The sequence below is a fragment of the Sapajus apella genome, unplaced genomic scaffold (genome assembly GCF_009761245.1).
Source record: "Sapajus apella isolate SASKATOON/1434 unplaced genomic scaffold, GSC_monkey_1.0 scaffold102, whole genome shotgun sequence".
In the NCBI taxonomy this organism is placed as follows: domain Eukaryota; kingdom Metazoa; phylum Chordata; class Mammalia; order Primates; family Cebidae; genus Sapajus; species Sapajus apella.
The window spans coordinates 4,143,800-4,151,677 of NW_022437042.1; the positions used below are offsets into that span (position 1 = coordinate 4,143,800).

At 39.6% G+C, this 7,878-nt stretch overlaps 1 long non-coding RNA gene and 1 pseudogene across 1 annotated transcript in view; one reads left to right on the forward strand and one right to left on the reverse strand.

Moving 5' to 3' along the window:
- Nucleotides 1–1,487: 1,487 nt before the first annotated feature.
- The window catches only part of LOC116536635, an 8,385-nt gene continuing 1,994 nt past the window's right edge, over nt 1,488–7,878 (reverse strand). The window contains exons 2-3 of the long non-coding RNA XR_004262730.1: nt 6,631–6,635; nt 1,488–1,687 (exon numbers count right to left, since the gene is read on the reverse strand). This is a non-coding gene — a long non-coding RNA (uncharacterized LOC116536635). The remainder of the gene's footprint in view (nt 1,688–6,630; nt 6,636–7,878) is intronic.
- LOC116536662 lies at nt 4,575–4,675 on the forward strand (annotated as a pseudogene).

Consider the following 7,878-nt stretch of genomic DNA (forward strand, 5'->3'; position numbering starts at 1 on the left):
TTTTTTTTTTTTTAACCTAATGTTCTTTTTTCTGTTCCAGAATCTCATCCAGGATACCATATCATATTTAGTTACTATGTCTCCTTAGGTCCTCTTGGCTGTGAAAATTTCTCAAACATTCCTTGTTTTTGATGACTTAGACAATTTTAAAAAGTCTTTTGAGGGTATTTTGTAGCATTTGGGTTTGTCTGATGCTTGTTTCATAGTTAGACAGGGGTTATGGATTTCTGGAAGGAAAATCAGGAAGGTAAAGTGCCATTATCACATTATATCAAAGGTACATGACCTATTGCTGATGACATTAACCTTGATTGTGAATATAGAAAACTATTTCCAGGATTGTTGCTATAATGGGAAATAGGAAACTTTAATGGTAGTTAATGTGGTGTTCCATTTATTCACTCAACAAATATTTATTGAATGTGTACCATGTTCCAGGATCTTGGATACAACAGTGAACAGAAACAGGCAAATGTTTGCCTTCATTGAGCTTACATGGTTAAGAAGAGACACAATAAATAATAATGTAATACATTTTATAATATGTTAGGAGGTAACGCATGCTAGGGAAAAATTACATCCCTGAGCAAAAGGGATGGGAGGGCAAATGACATTATTTATTAGTGGAGTGACTAGGGCAATGCCTTATGGAGAAGGTGACATTTGAGCAAAGACTTGAAGGAAGGGAGGTGTATATTCATTGGAGATCTGGAGTAGAACCTTTCAGATAGAAGGAACAGCCAGTGCAAAGACCCTAAAGTATGAACATGCATAGTGTGCTTGAAAAATAGCAAGGAGGGGGCTGGGTACAGTGGCTCACATCTGTAATCCCAGCAGTTTGGGAGGCTGTGGCAGGCAGATCATCTGAGGTCAGGGTTCGAGACCAGCCTGACCGACATGGAAAAACCTCATCTCTATAAAAAATACAAAATTAGCCAGGGGTGGTGGTGTATGCCTATAATCCCAGTTACTTGGGAGGCTGAGGCAGGAGAATCACTTGAACCTGGGAGGTGGAGGTTGTGGTGAGCTGAGATCACACCATTGCACTCCAGCCTGGGCAACAAAAGCAAAACTCTGTCTCAAAAAAAAAAAAAAAAAAGAAGAAGAAGAATAGCAAGGAAGCAAGGAGGTTAGTGTGACTGTGTGACTAGAGAAGAGTCAAAGAAAGTAGGGGAGAGTAGTAGGAAATGATGCTAAATAGGTAACAGAAATCCAGACAATTAAAGACCTTGTAAGCAATTGTACAGACATTGGTTTTCCTCTAAATGAGATGGGAAACAATTGGAGAGGTTTGAGCAGAAAAGATACTTTAACTTTCTTTTTTTGTTTTTTTTTCCAAGTCTTTTTGACTGTAAGTTTATTTAATGCAAAATAATCCTCTCCAATTTTACTGAGGTTGCTGACCCAGCCCCAGCCTCCACTTTCTTGTCAGCTCCAGGGAGCACAGCACTCCATCTATAGGTAGCTCTGTCAGCTTCCGCTCCTGCGAGTCTTGCAGATCATTCACCCTCCAGACCTTTAGATCAAGGCCTGCCAGTCTCTGGACAGCTGTGGCGTAGGGTGGCAGGCACAATCTCTGGGGGCAGATGAAGGCCATGTAGCCTCTCAAGTCCCGAGGCTACGTGAAGGAACAGTTTGCCTGGAGACATTTCTACCGGTACCTTACCAATGAGGGTATCCAGTATCTCTCATTGGTAAGGTACCGGTAGAAATGTCTCCAGGCAAACTGTTCCTTCACGTAGCCTCGGGACTTGAGAGGCTGCATGGCCTTCATGATATGAAGGTTAGGCACATTCTTGTCTGCCAGCTGCGGGTGCTTAGGCATGTGGACATCCTTGATGGCCACTATGACTCCCTCCTTAAAAAGGAGGAGTTCAAAAACGGCAATCCAGTTCTTCTTAGGCATCAACATCTCAGTGGCTGTAGGGTCCGGGGCTGGGACTGGAAATGTTTAACTTTCATTGTTAATAGGAAAATCTGACTCATGTTGAAAGTAGACTGTGGTAGGGGACAAAGGTATAACACCAGTTAGGAGGCTATTGAAATAATCCAGGCAACAGATAATAATGACTTGAACCAGGATGGTAGCTGTGAAAGCTGGGAGAAGTGGGTGAATTATTGATATATTTTGAAGAGTAAATAGAATTTTTTGATTATGCAAAGATAGAGTGTGAGAGAAAGAGAGGAGTTGAAGAAATACCCAAGAGTTTGGATCTAAGCACATGAAATGATGGGATTGTCATCAACTGAAGGCTGTGAGTAATATCAGTTTTGGGATGTATGTGGGGAGGCAGACTGGGGAGAGACTAGGAGTACTGTTTTATTTATTTTTTATTTTTTTTTCAGTAGTTTTTAGGAAACAGGTGGTCGTTTTAGACATGTGATATGTCTTTTAGATATTCAAGCAGATAAGTCAAATGTACTTGGATATACAAGTCTAGAGTTTAAGGGAGAAGTCTAGGGTGGAGATATAAATGGTGTTTAAAGCCAGGAGACAAGATGAGATTATCAAGAGAGGGAGTGTGGACAGAGAAGAGAATGCCAAGGATAGCATTCTGGGAAAGAAGAAGGAATCAGTGAAGGAGTCTCAGAGGGAGTAGCTTTCTGAACATAGCTGGAGGCATCATAATATGCGACTTCAAATTATATTACAAGGCTATAGTAACCAAAACACCATGGTATTGTTATAAAAACAGACACATAGACCAATTGAACAGGATAGATAATCCAGAAATAAATCCATGTATTTACAGCCAACTGATTATAGACAAAGGCACCAAGAACATACATTGGAGAAAAGACACTGTCTTCAATAAATGGTGCTGGTGTTATTATATGGATATATTGGGAAACACACACACACACACACACACACACACACACACATACACGCTAAAATAAATGGTCCTGCAAAAGTTGGATATTATATTCAGAAGAATGAAACCCAACCCATATCTCTCACTATATACAAAAATCAATTTAAGATAGATTAAAGACTGAAATATAAGATCTGAAACTATAAAACTACTAGAGGAACACAGGGGAAACACTTCTGGACACTTATCTAGACAAATATTTTGTGGGTAAGACCTCAAAAGTACAGGCAACAAAAACAAAACAAAGCAAAAGACAAATATGACTTAATTAAACTAAAAAGCTTTTGCACAGCAAAGGAAACACAAAATAAAAAGGCAACCTATGGAATGGGAAAAACATTTGCAAACTGTATATCTGATAAGGGGTTAATATCCAAAATATGTAAGGAACTCAACACCATAGTAAAAACAACAACAAAGTAATTATATTAAAAAGTGGTCAAAAGGCATGAATAGACATTTTTCCAAAGAAGACATACAAATGACCAAAAGGTATATAAAAAATGCTCTACATCAGTAATCATCAGGGAAATGCAAATCAAAACCACAATTAGATCTCATCTGACCCCAGTTAGGATGGCTGTTATTAAAAAGACAAACGGATGCTGGTAAGGATGTGGAGTAAAGAAAATTCATATGCACTGTTGGTGGGAGTGTTAATTAGTACAGGCACTATGGAACACACTGTGGAGATTTCTCAAAAAACTAAACATAGAACCACCATATGATCAAACAATCTCACGACTATCCAAAATTAAAGAAATCAGTATAACAAAAAGTTACTTGGACCCCAATGTTTATTGTAGCAGTATTCATAATAGCCAGGATACAGAATCAACCGAGGTGTTCATTAATGGCAAATGATATAAAGAAAATGTGGCATGTATATACAATGGAATACTATTCAGCCATAAAAATGAAATCCTGTCATTTGCAGCAACATGGATGGTCATTATTTTAAGTGAAATAAGCCAAGGACAAAAAGATGTTCTTACTCACATGTGGGAACTCATGAAGGTAGAAAGTAGACTGATAGAAACCAGAGGGGGTGAGAAGTATATGTGGATGGGAGGGGTTGATGAAGGAAGATTGGTTAATGGGTACGATCATACAATTACATAGAAGAAATAAGTTATAATGTTTGATAGCAGAGTAGGGTGAGTATAGTTTGCAACAATGCATTGTACCTTTCAAAATAGCAAGAAGAGAGGACTTTAAATGTTCCCAACACACAGAAATGATAAAGACTCATCTGGGCATGATAGCTAATGCCTGTAATCTCAGCACTTTGGGAGGTCGAGGCAGGTGGATCACGAGGTCAGGAGTTCGAGACCAGCCTGTCCAACATGGTGAAACCTCATCTCTACTAAAAATACAAAAAATTAGCCAGGCATGGTTGCACGTGCCTGTAGTCCCAGCTACTCGGGAGGCTGAGGCAGGAGAATTGCTGCAACCCAGGAGGTGGAGATTGCAGTGAGCTTAGATCACACCACTGCACTCCATCCTGGGAGACAGAGCGAGACTCTGTCTCAAACAAACAAACAAACAAACAAACAAAATGATGAAGACTTGAGGTGATGTATACTCTAAATACCCTGACTTCATCAATATACATACTATGCATGCAATGAAACAGCACATATACCCTATAAATATATACAATTATTATGTATCAATTTAAAAGCATGTATGTAATGTAAGACTGTACTTTCAGGGATCACTTCTATAGTTTGTCACTAGAGAAGTTTCTCTGAATGGGTAGAGATAAAAAGCATGTATGTACTGTGTATATAAATGCGCCAGAAATTTCTGGAAGTATATACACACAAATATACACACAAATTTATTGCCAGTCATTACCTATGGGGAAGGAAGGGAAGAGTTAAGGAGGGGAGGGAGAATGAGATGGAGTGGGGCAGGACAGGGCAGGACAAAGCAGGGGCACCCTAAGTGTTGTCATTTAGAGAGCACAGTGTTGTGACTACTTGAGTTCAAATCCAGATTCTGGTATTTCATATCTGGGTATTCTTGGGCAACTTACTTCTTTTTCTTCAGTTTCTTTCTTTTTTTTTTTTTTTTTAAGATGGGGTTTCACCATGATGGCCAGGCTGGTGTTGGACTCCTGATCTCAGGTGATCCACCCACCTTGGCCTCCCAAAGTGCTGGGATTACAGGCATGAGCCACTGTGCCCGGCCTTTCTTCAGTTTCTTAATTAAAAAAAAAAGAAAGAAAATACTATCTACTTTAATAAGTAATTCTGAGAATTAAATATGTTAATACCTGAATGCACGTGTTGGTATATGGTAAGTCCTCAATAAATGTTAGCTATTATGATTGTCATTGATTGTCATTATGCTTCTGTGTTGTTTGAATATTACATGATTTGGAATATTCACGTACTTCCTTTGAAAAAGCCAAGAAAAAGGGGCCAGTAGAGAGTGAGAGGTTGAAAATGGAAAAGAGGTAATAGTAGGTTGAGTATGGCTAGTGAGGAGACCTGTACGTGAATGGGATCTACAATGCACATGGAGGAATTACTTCTAGATTGGAAGAGGGATACCTTCCATTTTAACTGTAGAAAAGGATGGCTGTGAATATGTTTCCAGTTTGGTAGTAGGAAGTTGGTTTCCCATCTGGGGACTTCTATCTTATCTTTAGGAGGTGAGTTCTTAGGGGCAGCTGAGGAGTTGGGAGTTTTGAGGAAAATGAAGAAGATTGAGAAGAACCATTTGGGAAAATGAGCGAGTGAGTTGAAAACATGACAGAATCCCCAGTATTGGAGGTCCACTTGATGTTGGTGACCACGAATTCAGAGTGGTACAAATCTGTTCATCTATGTGACTTTCTCTTGCAGTGCTTAACACCCTGGGGGTAGGGGTGAGAGGAAAGGCTGTGAACCAGATGCCAGCATCTTCGATGAATGAGCACAGGACAGCAAAGAGGTGGAGTCAAGGTGTAACCAAATATCATGAAACTCAGAGGAAGAAGGATCAGGGGGTTTTGCCTGAGGGTGGAGGAGGAATGGTTTGAAAGTTGCAGTGTGGCTGGAAGAAGATTCCCACCTTACCTTCTCCCTATGCAGTACATGCAGTGTGTTGGTATAAATCACTTTCACTGGAAAAGGCTGTAAGGGAAGCTCTATCCTTATGGGAAACCTAGGAACATGGATATTCAGGGATGAGTTTGTGGATTGCAGAAGAGTTTGTTAATCATGGAATAGTGTTCCAGGAGGCACAGCTGAAGCATGTAAGGAGTGAAGGTAGAAGTGGGAGGTCAGGATCAGGGAGAAGAAGCACAAAGCAATATGGGAATGCAGTTAGAAGACAAGAACAACAATAATAATGAAACATAACTTAATAATAACAATAATCTAACAGTGCTTTGCATAGATCACCTCATTTAACCCTCATAAAACCTCATGAAGAATAGGCCTTAATTTTACAGATGAGAAGACAGGCACAGAGCTCAAGTGATTTGCTCAAGGTCACAAAGTAGATATGTCAAACTGGATGCTTACATGTTGAATGATGACAGAGGAAAAGAGGGATGTGAATGAGGTATGGTGGGTTTGGCTCATCACAAATTTGGTTAGATGGTTAGTCCTGCCATTTTCTGATAGACAGGGGGCTCTCAGGTCTCTCCAAATTAAGCTGTATTTGGACCTGGAGGCAGAAGTTGCTCTTTTATTGGTGTACCTTATATTGCTACGTGTGGAAGGATCCAGGCAGTGGCATGACCGGTACATTTTCTCACCTGTGCTTTGCGGAGTGATTGCTGGTAGGGGCAGTCGTGAGGTTTTCAGATGTGTCTTGCCCTAGTTGGGCATATAAAGTCAGGTTGCCACTGCCTCTAAGGTATAAGGCTGAGAGGCGGTTTGTGGGAAATGTGAACCTACTGGAAGACTTCACAGGCTGAAGATTCTGAGATATGAGGCCCAGCAGGGGTCTGGCAGTGGCCCAATTCTTTCTTGCAGTGAAAGCATCTCCTCCAGTGTTCAAAGCTTTGGCCTAGCTCCTAAAGAAACCTTTCTTTGCTAGACAATCTGAAGGGTTTGGGTGCCATGCTTGGTGCTCAAGGAAATTTATAAAAAAGAGCAGGAGGCCATATTGCAAACTTCCTTGGGCAGTATTTCAGAGCCTTGTGTCAAGATGACCCTGTAAAATCCTTTCAGAATTCTAAGAAGGCAAACACAATTGTTAAATATTTAATGCTTATTACAGCTACATTACTTATTTTAGTAAAATGTATGATAGACTTGGTTTTCTGTGCTCTGTGCTACATGTACATCAAGGACCCTTGTAAGATAAATTTCACAAAACATTTACATACAAGTTACAGGACAGATAACATGAATGTCTAAAACATAAAGGTCATTTATAACTATTACATGAATAAATGAGGTATTGTTTTAATTTTTGAAGAGGTTTATTTTGAAGCATTTCTTTTTTAATGATATATGGTTAGTTGTAGCAATGATTTATTTGAAGATGAGTTCTTTGTCAGGAGCACACCCTCAATTACAGCCTTGGAAAAACAGAATCCACTTTATGATAATACCGCTTAAAACACAAAGTCCAGAAATGCATTGCAGTGAAAAGTGCCCTGCTTATGTACCTGTATAGCTGGGTTATGAATGAAAGGTACTTATGCACATGTACTGATCTGAATAGCTCATTAATACTAATGACCTAATATAGCATTTGTCATCATTCAGATTTAGTTTCTGTGATTGTCAGAGTGTATGGAAGTAGATTAAAATATCTATGTGGATATGGTTATATGTCAATTCCCACGCTTGTAAAATCTATCATAACTTAGATAGCATATGTATAATTTTTATAGAATTAAAATTTATGGGCCGGGTGTGGTGGCTCACACATGTAACCTCAGCACTTTGGGAGGCTGAGGCAGGTGAATCACCTGAGGTCAGGAGTTTAAGACCAGCCTGGCCAACATGATGAAGCCCCATTTCTTTTTTTTTTTTTTTTTTTTTTTTGACGG